Consider the following 14,528-nt stretch of genomic DNA (forward strand, 5'->3'; position numbering starts at 1 on the left):
GAAGATGGAATAGTTGATCTATTTTAACCAGGCAGTTGCATCTTGGTATCCTGTCTTAATTGCTAAAGTTTGTTTTAAGTCTTTAACTGCTATGATCCTCTAGTAAAATGAATGTATGGTTTTAGCAAATTACAAAAACTGGTTGGGGCAGTCCATCCTTGCTCTGTAGTGCTCCACAGAACGTTGGTCCAACTATGACATGAAAGCTCCACATCGGGGGGGCAAGACTCCTGGTTGGCACTGGGGTCTTTATCGAAATCTCCCGGGATTAAATGGTCCTAGTTTACTAATGTCCAGTCTGAGGAGAGTCAGGAGGGATAAAAGTACTTTTCTGAAGAAGAAAGCTGTCTTTGACTTGGCAAGTCCCCACAGGGTATATCAAGGCATGCATTAAATGCAATAGTTTGAGGCAAAATTGACTTGGTTATGTTAATAACTAGATGGTCAGCAATAGAACGAGGAACGAAGAAAGAGTAATAGAATAGAGGAAAAGAGTTAAATTTTTCTTAGCTTTTTTTTGGTAGGGTTTTCCCCTGGGACTATGGCCCACAACTCTGGAGGAGGTGGCACTTTCTTGACTTGGGTGTGATGAGTTCATCCTTTTTTTTTTTTTTTTTGCTGTACAAACAGCAGTCTTGGTGGTTAGCAGCACAAGGTGGGGTCCTTCCTAGGTTGGCTCAAGTTTTTCTTCTTTCCACCCTTTGATGAGAACGTGATCTTCAGGCTGGTGCTGGTTTACCGGAAATTCTAGGGGTGTTACATGTACTAAAAGACTTTTAGTTTTTGAGAGAAAGGAAAGTGGAAGATAAACCAAGTATATAATTTTTAAGAAATTGACCTTTCGTTTTATATGTGGGGACCTTGGCAGTGGACTTTATAGTCCTTAGTGCCTTTTAACTGAGAAATGTCCTTTAGCATCTATTTTTATTAGTTTTTAAACCAAAGAAAGCCAAATACCATTTTACATTTAACAATGCTTCTCGTATGATTTTTATACAAGATAAGCTAAATTTTGTCTTTATATTAGTGTGTTATTAACGTTAAACCTAATTTTAATAAAACCTTGTAGACATATTTATCTAATTTTTAATGTTTGACCATAAGGTAAGATTTTATAGACTCTTTTTAACCTTTTATAATTTTTGTGAAAGAGCAGGTTGGTGCTTTAAGAAAAACCTGTTATGCTTTTACTTTAATGTCCAGTTCACAGAAAAACTGGATGATACTTCTTTAACTTTAGCTAATATGTTTACACACAGAATTTTCTTTACAATTAATGTTTTAAAACTTGCTTAAACCTTCAAAACAATAATTTTTTAAAAACTTTTTAATATAGGTAAAAATGTGCATTCTTATGCCTCCTTATAATCCTTTTACTAAAGGTATATTTTACTTTTCTGATACACCTTGCACAGAAACTGTTTTTTTTTTTTTTTCCAATAGTTTTACATTCAGGAGGCCTAGTTACTTTTAAATTATACAACATTTTTTGAATAAATTCTTTTTTATAACACTTTTCTCTTTCATGACTTTCGCAGACAATTCTTCGACATGCCTCAAATTTCTGACTTATTACAAATATTTCTTTCTTTAAACAACCAGTTAATTTATTTCAGGACAAGAATTTACCATATAATATTCTTTTTATATAAATTCCGCCCCCCCTTTTTTTTTCCTTAGGATACTTCTGAACTGGTGAGGTGTGCTCACAATGAGGTTTCCTCTAAAAGTTACTTTTTTTACTTTTCTTTTTTGTTAGCAAAGCAGTTGCCGCTACAGATTGAATGCATTTGGTCCATCCAAGGATTACTGGGTTAAGGATTTTTGATAGGAAGCCCTCAGTGCTTTCCAGATACGCCCTTGTTTACACTGACAACAAAGTGGTATTGGAGTGTTACAGGGTTACGGAGAATACCTTCAATTATCAATTATAGGTTTTAAATTTACCTTGGCTTTTAAAGGAACAGGATACACTTTTTTTTTTCTTAACTACTTGTATGTCTCTCTCTTTCTCTCTTTCTTTCTCTCTTTGACTTTCCTTTTGCCTCTGTCTCTTCCTCTCTCTCGCCTTTCTTTCTCTCTCTCTCTCCTCGACTCTCTCTTTGTCTCTTCCTCTCTCTCTTTGCCTCTTTTCCTCTCTGTCTCTTTCCTTTCTCTCTCTCTGTTGGTCTTTCCTTGCCTCTGCCAGCCACTTATGCTGCTGTTCTCTCAACTACTGTGTGTTGGGGGCCGGGGGGTCTAAAACCAGCTGTAACCAAGTGTCTATGTACGGGAACTGGTCTGGGTTCCCTGGCTTACAGGTTACCTTGTGCCATACCTTTGAAACAAGGGACCTGTCCAGGCTCCCTTCTAATGGCCAACCTACCTCTAATGCTGGCCAGTCTGTCTTACAGAAAGTTTTAAGTTTTCCTGGTGTCACAGTACTCCATAGTCTCCCTTAAATTCTTTTTTGAAATTTTTCAACGTACTTCCTAGTAGGTGGGCTTATTTGTGCCTGATCTATGCCTCTTCGAGACAAAACACCACACTCACACCACACTCACACCACAAACAAAGAACGGGTAAAAAGGACACACACACACTTTTGCAGTTTGCACCAAACCAAAATCAAAACCAAAATCAGAGTATCCAGAAATCCAAGCCAGGTGAAAACCAAAACCAAAGTATCAAGCAATCCAAGTCAAGTCAAAAACAAAAACCGAAGTGCCGATAAAGGCACACCATGGGTGATCAGGCCACTCTTCCACTCAAATGGAGTGGGCAAGTTCTCAAGACTAGTCTTACCAAGTTTTAGATGTCCAGACTCCAAGTGCCCGTTCCTTCCCGGTGTTCAGCCACTGTGTTGATCCTCCATGGGGGCCTGCCACACACTGCTCTGGTGAGGCGTCCCACCAGGGCAAATGCCTACCCAGGAGTGCTCTCAGGATCCGCGTCACTCGGGCTGGTCAGAGTCCCCTGCAGGGATGTTTCACAGGGCAGGCTAAAGCTGCCAAGGAGCTGCCTCAACCATCTGCCAGTCACCTCGCTTCCTGGTCAGGGAACCAAGAAATGTAGCAGGACGAGCTGCAGACAAAACTCCTCAGACTCTGAGTTAAAGAAGGAAGGGGTTTATTCGGCTGGGGGCATTGGCAAGACTCCTGTCTCAAGAGCCGAGCTCCCCGAGTGAGCAATTCCTGTCCCTTTTAAGGGCTCACAACTCTAAGAGGGTGCGCGTGAGAGGGTCGTGATCGATTGAGCAAGCAGGGGGTATGTGTCTGGGGGCTGCATGCACTGGTAATTAGATCTGAACAAAACAGGATAGGGATTTTCACAGTGCTTTTCTATCCAATGTCTGTAATCTATAGATAACATAACCGATTAGGTCAGGGGTCGATCTTTAACTACCAGGCCCAGGGTGTGGTGCCAGGCTGTCTGCTTGTGGATTTCATTTCTGTCTTTCAGTTTTTACTTTTTCTTTCTTTGGAGGCAGAAACTGGGCATAAGACAATATGAGGGGTGGTCTCCTCCCTTAATGCCTGTAACCCCAGCACTTTGGGAGGCCGAGGCGTGTGGATCATCTGAGGTCAGGAGTTCAAGATCAACCTGGCCAACATGGCAAAACCTCGCTCGCCTCTACTAAAAATACAAAAAAATTAGCCTGGCGTGGTGACGGGCACCTGTAATCCCAGCTACTCAGGAGGCTGAGGCAAGAGAATCACTTGAACCCAGAAGGCAGAGTTTGCAGAGAGCCAAGTTCATGCCACTGCACTCCAGCCTGGGTGAGAGAGTGAGACTCTATCTCAGAAAAACAAAAACAAAAACAATACAAAACAAAAAACATGTTTTACTCAGGAAGACTGGTTTTCAATGTAATCAGTAGCAAGTACTTTTACAAAGTGATGAGGGCTTTGTGTCACAAATAACTCCCTTTCCCCAATTACTCTGTGTGGTCAGTTCTGATTTCACTGTACTTTGGGTTCAAGCCATGTATTTGGGAGAAAGTCATACATGTCATTTCTCATAATATTCACCAAATGAAGAACTTTGGAAGGCTATGCAGGAGTCTACAGTTCACTGGAGGCCACGTGGCAGATCTCCCCCAGGGGGTTTCCAGATGTTTCCTGAAAAAGAAGAGAAGAGGTCTCTGCATCGTGTCTCAGATCTGAGTAAGGCCAGTTCTGGAACTTGTGGCATACTGGGGAAGAAATTAGGTCTTGAGGGCCATGGACCAAGGCCTGTCCTTTCCTCAGCTGCCCCTCTATTGCCTCTCTGCCCTAAATGGGTGGCTGAAAGGGGACGAGAAAGAAGAGAGAAAGAGAGAGAGGGAGAGAGAGAAGACAGGAGCAGCAGCAGGAGAGTGCAGGCACTCGGGAGCAGCTCACATCTGCTTCTTGGTTGGGGAGTGTATTGAAAACCACCCTGAGAAGGCTCATGCCTTGGCCTCACTCCCCTTGTCTTGGGCTGACAGGACAGCTATACACTCAAATGCCCCTAAATGCAGGTTTGAGGACCTTCCTGGGGCAGGATGCCACATGGGGACAGGCAGAGCGGAAGCCAGGTGACAGAGCCAGACCAGCTGGGGAAGTGTGCACCCTCAGAAATGCTGGCTGGGTGGCCCTGCTGGAGGTTGTGTAAAATGCCCATCATGGTGCCTCAACAGTCAGCAGAAAGCTTGGGGTGTTAGGTTTCCTCTATGACTTCGTCCCTCCCCCAAAATAATTATACTAAAAACCATAGTAGCTGTTGTGTCTGGGGCATCTAAGCGGGTCAGACACTACATACCTTATTTCACTCACCCTTCACTGAAACCGTGTGAGGCAGGCATTATTTCCCCCATTTTACAGGGAGGTACTGGGTCTCAGCAGGGGTGTAGGCAACTGCAAGGGGTCTCGCCCAGCTTGTAGGTATAGGGCTGGGTGTCAGCCTCAGGTCCACATGACTCATGTCAGGAGCTCAGAGCCCCTGTGCCGCCACATAGCCCTTAGCATGTTGCACCGTTGCAGTGGACAAGCTCTCCGGGATCTGGCAAGGATGGTGAAGTCTGGTCAGAGGGTAGATGTCAGGCCTCGCGGCACAGCTATCACAGCAGAACCTAAACTGGAAATTGGGTTTTTGCCGTGGTTTTTTAAAATATCCCCTTCATCTTTGTTGTTGTTGTTGTTGTTGTTGTTGTTTGAGATGGGGTCTCGCTCTGTCACCCAGGCTGGAGTACAGTGGTGCAATCTTGGCTCACTGCAACCTCTGTCCCCTGGGTTCAAGCGATTCTCCTGCCTAAGCCTCCAGAGTAGCTGGGACTACAGGTGCCCGCCACCACACCTGGCTAATTTTTGTATTTTTAGTATAGATGGGGTTTCACCATGTTGGTCAGGCTGGTCTTGAACTCCTGACCTTGTGATCTGCCCCCCTCAGCCTCCCAAAGTACTGGGATTACAGGTGTGAGCCACTGCGCCCAGACAACATCTTAAACTAGGTAAGCCACATAAGCTAGCTTTCAAGATCTTGGATCTCGAGTAGATCCCAGCTGGTCTTCAGTTTGTATCTGCCACTCACCACCCTCAGTCAAATACTTAAGGTCTTTGTGCCTCAAGTTTCTCATTGGTAAATTCCTGTGGGCTGTTGTGAAACAGAATAAGATGATGCTTACCCAGTGTCTGGCCTGAGAGCTCAGTAACCAGCTGTTCTAAGAACTGGAGGAACAGACTGTAGCTTTAGGCTTTCCTTTCTGCCCTGGGATGTTCTCCCTCTCAAAAACAACAGCACTGAGACTGCTGTCCTGTTGGGTTCCACCAAAGGATTAACACTGAACAGCAACAAAAAAGGGTGCGGGCTCTTCCTTCTGGACCGAATGCACACTCAAGTTTGTTGCAAGTACCTGAGAGCTCATTACCTGCCTTGGCTGTGGAATAGGCCCATGCCAGTGCTTATGTCTTTCTGTTCTATCCCCTGAAAGTCAAAACAAAAGTTTCTCATCTTGAGGTAGGAGGTGGGACTCGACTCCAGAGGTGGGGCTTGGACACCAGACTAGATTGAGGACTAGCTAAAACAGCTGGGGTGAAAGCAGCTTTGAATCAGACATGCCCACCACTGAGACATGTCAATTTACTGTAGCCATGGCAATACCTGGGCATTACCACCCCTTTCCATGGTAATGACCCAATGACCCAAAAGTGCCTACCCCTCCCCTAGAAATTTCTGCATAAACCGCCCCTTAATCTGCATGCAGTTAAAAGTGGGCATAAATACGACTGCAAAACTGCCCTGAGCCTACTCCCTGCCTAGGTTAGCCCTCCTCCTCAGGAGCAGTCATGGAGTTGTAACACTGCCTCTTCAATAAAGCTTCTTCTACCTCTGGCTTGCCCTTGAATTCTTTCCTGGGCAAGCCAGGAACCCAGCAGGCTAAGCTCCACTTTCGGCCTTGCCTGCCCTGTATCACTGACTTCCTTCTGAACCCTCCTCACACTAAGCAAATGCTCAGCCACCTGCCGCCTTTTCCCCACTCCCTTAGCCCTTCCCAAGGTCTGGGCTGGGTTGCATTCAGATTGGTGTGGTCACCACTTTCACGGTGGCACAGCTTGCTTGGGGAACTCACTGATGGCGGATAAGGGGAAGGCCTGAGTTGTGACATGTCCTATAAAGTGCTATGTCATGAGCATGTAATATGAAATCAGCTGCAGGCTGATGCCATGTGGGTGGTGCCCTCCTATGTGGGGGTGGGAGGCCTCCTGGGCAGGAGTTCTTGTTCTTGTTCTTGTTCTCCTGGGGCACAGGAACAAGGTGCAAACAGGCAGAAGGGCAGGTCCCACAGCTGCTCTGGAAGGCTGACCAGGCTGTCCACACACACTCTATCAAACCCCCTCACTATCTTGTCCCACTGTAACTTCTGCTGGCTGGCTTCAGCCCCACTCAACTTGCAAATGCTCTTAGGGAGGTTGCTATACTCTCCAAATGATCAAACTGAGTGTTTACAACTCTGCCCTTACCTTCTTTGCTCTTTGTGCAACATCTGGCATCATGGACCACTTCTGCATTCTGGAAACCATTTCTTCTATGGGAATCTGTGTGACAATTTTTTTCCATATTCTCTCCTACTCTTCTGTATGCTTCCCTTGGTCTCCTTCACTGAGTTTTCTTCCTCCTCCTACACAGAATAACCTCCAGAGTTCCTTCCTTTCTCCCTTCCCACTCTGCCATTCTTGGGGCATATTCATCTCCAAACGTGGCTTCTGTTATCACCTCCCAGCTCTCTGTCTCTGGCCTAGACCAGTCTGTTGAGACCTTGTATCCAACTGCCTGTTGACCAGCTAGCTCCTCACAGGACTTTGGGGCTCAACATGAACTCAGTATCAGCTTCACCCAAGCTGCTCCTGCCCCAGCATTTCCTCCTGTGGTGAACTACGCTACCATCCATCTGGTCACTCAAGCCAGGACTTTCCCTCCCTGTTTACCTTATGTACAGTTGATCACCATGTCTCATCTAACCCACCTTCCAGGCATTTCTGGACTCCCCTCTTCATTCCCACAGCCATTGCCTCAGTTTAGTCAGTGTCATTTCCCCAGTGTTGCTGTGATAGCCTCCCACGCTGTATTCCTATGCCCTGCGTTCACTCTTTAGCACAGAAGTCTTTCTAGAGCACACATCTAGTAGTGCTCATCGCTCAAAGCTTCCACTGTGAGTCCATCACCTTCAGAAGACTGCCTCAACTCTTGGGTCTTCCTGCTTACCTGTCCATCCACCTGTCTTACAGGTAATGAACCACAGGTACCCTTTGGTCCACCAGCCCGACCTGCAGGTCACAGCAGGCCTCTATGCTTTTACCCACAGTTTCCCTTCTCCTAATTCCAACTGCTCCTTTAGATGGAATTCAAGTGTCACCTCCCCAGGAACATTTGCCCTGACCCCATGCCCTGCCATCTTTATCAGAATCTGGGTCCTCCTCTTTGCATTTTAGGCAAAGCTCTTTCAGAGCAGTTATCATACTACATAGAGCTGATTTACACAGCAGTCCCAGTGAAGTTTTGGTGAGAGGGGATGGAATCACAACATTTAGAGCAGGAAGGGTTTAACAACTTCGTTTTATAGAGCCCAGAGAAGGGATGTTGAAAAGCTAATGCAGACATAGCTACTTAACAAAAATTGTCATTCGGGGTCAGACCAATGACTAAACAGCCCAGTGTTCCAGTGAGGTGAAATGGATTCCCTTGGTCACATAACTCATTAAGACAGAACTAGGCCAGACACAGTGACTCACGCCTGTAATCCCAGCACTTTGGGAGGCCAAGGCAGGAGGATCACCTGAGGTCAGGAGTTCAAGATCAGTCTGGCCAACATGGCGAAACCCCGCCTCTACTAAAAATACAAAAATTAGCCAGGCATGGTGGCGGGTACCTGTAATCCCAGCTACTCGGGAGACTGAAGCAGGAGAATTGCTTGAACCCAGAAGATGGAGGCTGCAGTGAGCCAAGATGGCGCCACTGCACTTCAGCCTGGGTGACGGAGCGAGCAAACAAACAAACAAACAAACACACAAACACACAAAGAAGACAGAACTAGAAGAGCTTGGGAACCTGGAGCTCAAGCTCACTGCTCCTACCATCACTGTGCTGCCCCCGATGGAAAAGGTAGGCGTGTTCTCTAAAAGGTCCTAAGTCCCTTAGAAACACATGATGGTCCTGTGCAAGGTGGTTCAGGCTGCTATAATAAAATACTTTAGACTGGATAATTTATGAACAACAGAAGCCTATTGCTCACAGTTCTGAAGGCTGGAAAGTTCAAGGTCAAGGTGCCAGCAGATTCAGTGTCTGATGAGGGCCTGTTTCTCATAGATGGCATGCTCTATGTGTCCTCACATCATGGTAGGGCAAACACATGGCAAACAAACTCCCTGGGGCCTTTTGTATTAATATAAGGGCACTAATCACTCCCCCAGAGGCTCCACCTCTTAATACCATTACCTTGGGGGTTAGGTTTCAACATATGAATTTAGGGAGGTCACAAGCATTCAGACTCTAGCAGGCCTCACCGTCCATAATTAGTTTTAACATTTGTCTTATCACATTTAGGTGATGAATATTCTTAGAGATAACAAATATCCTGAATTTACAAATAACATGAAAAAACATGGAAAATTATGAATGTCTGTCTTTGTTTGAAAGTTTATCCTTATATTGAACAGAAACATGTTTTTCCCTAATTTGCACCCTTGGGTATAAATTTAAAACTATTCCCTTTTAAAAGGTGGTGGAGCTCTTAACTAAACACTGTTTGGTTTCAAAGATAACTTTCTTCTCATCATATTCTTCCATCAGCTGCCTGCCATTTAGCTGAAGCTGTCTCTCAGTCTGCATCTTGTCCTGTTTATCTCACGTGGTATGTGGCTGTTAAGAACAGTCTGCCTGACACCTCATTCTTTCTTCTAGAACGTGGTTATTTGTTGAGCATATAGTATGTCATGCATCTTTTTTTAAAAGCATCTCTTAGCTTCTAATTGTTATAAACAAAGAATCTCTCCTTTTTCCTTTCTAGAAATCTTTTTTAATCACTCGAAAGAATTGCCATAATCCCTGACTTCAAATTGCTTCAAGTAATTGTGGAGGTAAGACTTACACACAAATGTCTTGTCTGATTTTAAATCCTACACATGCAAATCTGGGGATTTCCTCTAGGGACAGGCTTCTGCAGGCGGAGTAGTGCTGCCGCGCAAGCTCCAGCTCCTCGTTTATTATGCAGTGATGTACAGCCCTCTAGTGGGTCTTTAATGCAACATAAAAAAACGAAGCTGAGGGCAATGAAGTATGGCTTTGTTCATTCATTCATTCATCTGATGTACAAGTGCTGGTTTCCTGCTTTTTTCCAGGCACATTTTAGGTGCTGGGAATACTGCAGTAAATCAAACAAACAGCAACAAAATCAGATACATTAGTTACTGGAGACTAAGAAGATGGAGAGGAGAACAAATTTGGGATGAAGATCAGGAACTTGATTTTTGGCACATTAAGTTTGGGATGCTCATTAATCTTCAAGTAGCTCGTTTTAAAAATTAATTAGGTGCCGGATGCAGTGGCTCACACCTGTAATCCCAGCACTTTGGGAGGCCGAGGTGGGTGGCTCACTTGAGGTCAGGAGTTTGAGACCAGTCTGGCCAACATGGTGAAACCCGGTCTCTACTGAAAATACAAAAATTAGCCAGGCATGGTGGCCCGCACCTACAGTCCCAACTATCTGGGAGGCTGAGGCAGGAGAATCTGTTGAACTCGGGAGGTGGAGGTTGCAGTGAGCCGAGATGGTGCCACTGCACTCCAGCCTGGGTGACAGAGCGAGACTCCATCTCAAAAAAAAAAAAAGAAAGAAAAAGAAAATTAAAATTAAAATTAATCAGGCCAGGCGTGCTGGCTCACGCCTGAAATCTCAGCATTTTGGGAGGCTGAGAGGCTTGAGCCCAGGAGTTCAAGATAAGCCTAGGCAACTTAGTGAGACCTCATCTCTACAAAAAGTTAAAACAATTGGCTAGGCATGGTGGTGTGCACCAGTGATCCCAGCTACTCAGGAGGCTGAAGTGGGAGGATTACATTAAGCCCAGGAGGTTGAGACTGCAGTGAGCTGCGATCGTGCCACTGCACTCCAGCCTGGGCTATAGAGTGATACCCTGTCTCAAAAAATAATAATAATAGTAATCATTGTCTCCATGGACATGTACAGAGTGCCTGTGGGAGAAAATGCAAGTGCAAATACTCTCTTATTTAAGATTTCACCAAATTTAAATGAAAACTGACAACATGAGCACAGTTAGCAAGAAAAGTGTGAAGACAGTGAATTAGACCATGGGTGTGGGGAGAGTGGTTATAGAGAAGTTCAAGGGTTGGCCCCACTCTTATAGAGTTGCTCATCTTCTTTCTCTGTTTAAATGGAATCATCTCAGTTCTTCGTTTATTTTCTTCTTAATTCTTGCCACAATTTGTCACAGTGGAGTTTCTCTGTGTACTTAGGTTACATCCATCTCTTCCACCTACAGGACTATATGTCTGTCCTATTCACTGTGGTATCCTCAGCATCTGGCACCTGGCTGAGCCTCTATTTATACTTGCTGGAGGATGAATTTTCCATTTGATAAGGCAGATAAGATAGATGCACATGAGAAGCTAGTAATATGGCCTAGTATAATTCTAAATGAGTAAAAACACAGTTGATTACTCTTAAGAGTAATTAGAAGATCATAGTGGGTTGAAGTCAATCAGGAAAAATTTCAGAGAAGAAACTGGGCATGAGCTGAGACTTAAAGAATGGATGGAATATGAAGGAAAAAGGAAAGAAGTTATGGGGGAAAGTAACCTGTCCCTGTTTGACTGCCACATGCTTCTCATCTCCCAGTGTCTCTTTCTATTCTGGTGTCTAGTGGTCTCTGCTGGGCTGTCCTGCCCTCACTCATGATGCGGGCTAACTCTGGCCAACCTTTAGGGTTTGTCATGTGAGTGATTCCTACGCTACCCTTTTTTTTTTTTTTTAAATTTGAGACAGGGTCTCGCTCTGTCGAGCAGGCTGGAGTGTAGTAGTGAGATCTCGGCTCACTGCAACCTCTGCCTCCCGAGTTCAAGCGATTCTCCTGCCTCAGCCACCCAAGTAGCTGGGACTACAGGCGTGCCACCACACCCAGCTAATTTTTGTATTTTTAGTAGAGGTGGGGTTTCACCATATTGGCCACGCTGGTCGTGAACTCCTGACCTCAGGTGATCCGCCTGCCTCGGCCTCCCAAAGGGCTGGGATTACAGGCATGAGCCACCACGCCCAGCCTCCTATGCTACTCTTTATTATTGTCTTTGTGGCTCCACTGTCTTTTTTTAAATGAAAACCTAGCATGTCAATGCCTATCATCATACCTGGGCCATAGCAAGTGCTCAATAAATACTTGTTGAATGAGCATATGTGCCTAGGAGCCACATTCCATACTCTTGGGATGGCTCCTTCCCAGATATTTAGTCTCTTTCTAGAGCTGGGGCATTTGGAAATTCAGTACTTGAGGGGCCACTCAAAATCCTTGCATAATTATTAATAAGGGGCTGTCTCAGATTTTTATTTAACAGAGCTTTATTGCATGCCTTCTCTATTACAGGACTTATGCTGGCTATAAGCAGTTTGGAGTTCAGCTACTGTGAGACCCATGTAAACAAATAATGATAAGTTTTGATTTATGTATACAGTGGTCTATGAACACTGTAGATGGAGGATTGACTGTCCAAGTACGCCAGAGAGGCTTCTCAGATTACAGGAGAGAAAGTTGGAATTGAATCTTGAAGGACACGTTATGTCCTCTGGGCAGACATGACTGGAGTGGATAAGGGAGTGGGTTGGACAGTATTCTAGACAAATGCAATCACAGGTGCAAAGATGGTGGTGGTGGTGAGGAACTGAGAAAGTGTGCATTTAGAGCAAAATCAGAAGTGGCCAGAGAGAAGGTGCAGGACTGGATTTGGGGCAGGATAACCAAAGGGCTCTTTTTTTTTTTTTTTTTTCTTGAGATGGAGTCTCACTCTGTCGCCCAGGCTGGAGTGCAACGGTGTGATCTCCACTCACTGCAACCTTTACCACCCGGGTTCAAGCGATTCTCCTGCCTCAGCCTCCCGAGTAGCTGCGATTACAGGTGCCTGCCATCGCGTCTAATTTTTGTATTTTTAGTAGAGACAGGGTACACCATGCTGGCCGGGCTGATCTTGAACTCCTGACCTCGTGATCCACCCGCCTCGGCCCCCCAAAGTGCTGGGATTACAGGTGTGAGCCACTGTGCACTGTGCCCGGCCAGGGCTCTGTCTTATACACTTTCATGTTGCTATAATAGGATGCCACACACTGGACAATTTATAAACAATAGTCTATTTGGCTCACGGTTCTGGAAGGTAGGAAGTCCAAGATCAAGGGGTAGCATCTGGCAGCAGCCTTTTCTCTGGGTCATAACATAGCAGAAGGCATCACATGGTAAGAGAAACAGCAAGGGAAAGCCAAACTCATTTTTATAACCAACCGACTCTCAGGATAACCCACTCCTGTGATTACATTAATCCATTTATGAGGGCATAGCCCTCACAACCCAATCAATTTAAAGGTCTCACCTCTTAACACTTTTGCATTAAGAATAAAGTTTCCAACACATGAAATTTGGGAGATACATTCAGACCACAGCAAGCTCTATGGATACCAATCTGTAAGAGGCACAAAAATAAAAAATATGATGCTAATTAACACAGCCACTTGCAGTGCCTTACATAACTTTTGAAACCTAAATTGGTCCTATTCCCCTGAGACAAGACAGTGCCCTTGAATGTTAATTTAAAAATTCTCCTCGTTGGCAATTCCAATTATCTTATGTTATATTCAGTGCATGTAATAAGTCCCTTATTTTTACATAAAAATCTTTTAAATTCTTATTAATAGAAAATCAGGTTTCTTTTAATCCTTTGCTGAACAGATATTTAAAGAAAACTGGCCTGTTTATGCATTGCCAAATTATTAGCTTTCTGGTAATGTACGTATTCCTCCAACAAGCCCTGGATGGAGGCCTCTAGGTGCTCCTTCCCTGGTAAACACGGGGCTGTTCATTTGGCTGGGCAAGCTGAGAACGTTGGTTTGTGTGGGTGCGTAAAAGAGAATCTGTGTTCAATGAAGTATTGTCAATAGGGTTAATTATGTGTTTGGCACACATAAACGGGACAAGATGTGTAAAGTGCTTGGTCGGAGAGCGACTGTATTTCTTTTTTTTTTTTTTTTTTTGGAGACTGGGTGTCACTCTGTCGCCCAGGCTGGAGTACAGTGGTACAATCTCAGCTCACTGTAACCTCTGCTTCCCGGGTTCAAGCAATTCCCCATGCCTCAGCCTCCCAAGAAGCTGGGATTACAGGCATGCACCCCCATGCTCGGTTAATTTTTTTTTTTTTTTTTCATTTTTAGTAGAGACGGGGTTTCGCCATGTTGGCCAGGCTGGTCTTGAACTCTTGGCCTCAAGCAATCCGCCCGCCTCGGCCTCCCAAAGTGCTAGGATTTTAGGCGTGAGCCACAGCGCCCGGCCTAATTTTCGTATTTTCAGTAGAGACGAGGTTTGCCATGTTGCCCAGGCTGGTCTAACTCCTGGGCTCAAGCGACCCACCCACCTCGGCTTCCCAAAGTGCTAGGGTTACGGGCGAGCGTGAGTCACCGCGCCCAGCCGGGAGTCTGTATTTCTAATTTGTATTCAGCTCTCAGCATGTCTTCAACGTGACCCCACCCAGGTTCAGGGTACTGGAACCTGAGCGAGGAAGGCGTGTGCCGGGTAAAGTAGGTAGTGTGAGGGGCCAGAGTGCAAAGGTCAGAAGACATTTGGTGGAAGCGGTGTGCAAAGAAGCCTGAGGGGAAGTCCTTAGACCTCGGTTACCTTGGCGATCTCTACCAGAGGGTTAGAGTTGCGAAGAGGCGCCTGCTGCCGCTTCCTTTCTCCCGCCCTCCCTTTGGCTTAGCTCCGCCCGGTTCTCCCACAGGTTAAAAGAAGACGCCAACGCGGTTGCCTAGTGACACTTTTCCCAAGATGCCT

The 14,528-nt window shown here is 45.3% G+C and overlaps 1 long non-coding RNA gene across 4 annotated transcripts; it reads right to left on the bottom strand.

The window, feature by feature from the left end:
* Positions 1–1,169: 1,169 nt before the first annotated feature.
* Positions 1,170–14,488, bottom strand: LOC103890013 (uncharacterized). 4 transcript variants are annotated; one of them, XR_008510077.1, is made up of 5 exons: positions 14,373–14,488; positions 13,078–13,167; positions 9,584–9,856; positions 4,776–5,001; positions 1,170–4,100 (listed from the first exon to the last, which is right to left on the bottom strand). It is a non-coding gene; the product is annotated as an uncharacterized LOC103890013 (long non-coding RNA). The 4 variants fall into 4 exon arrangements; XR_008510075.1 differs by having other exon boundaries at positions 4,762–5,001; positions 14,373–14,487; XR_008510076.1 differs by having other exon boundaries at positions 4,776–5,076; positions 14,373–14,487.
* Between the last annotated feature and the right edge of the window lie 40 nt (positions 14,489–14,528).

The sequence above is a fragment of the Pongo abelii genome, chromosome 1 (assembly GCF_028885655.2).
Source record: "Pongo abelii isolate AG06213 chromosome 1, NHGRI_mPonAbe1-v2.0_pri, whole genome shotgun sequence".
Lineage (NCBI taxonomy): Eukaryota > Metazoa > Chordata > Mammalia > Primates > Hominidae > Pongo > Pongo abelii.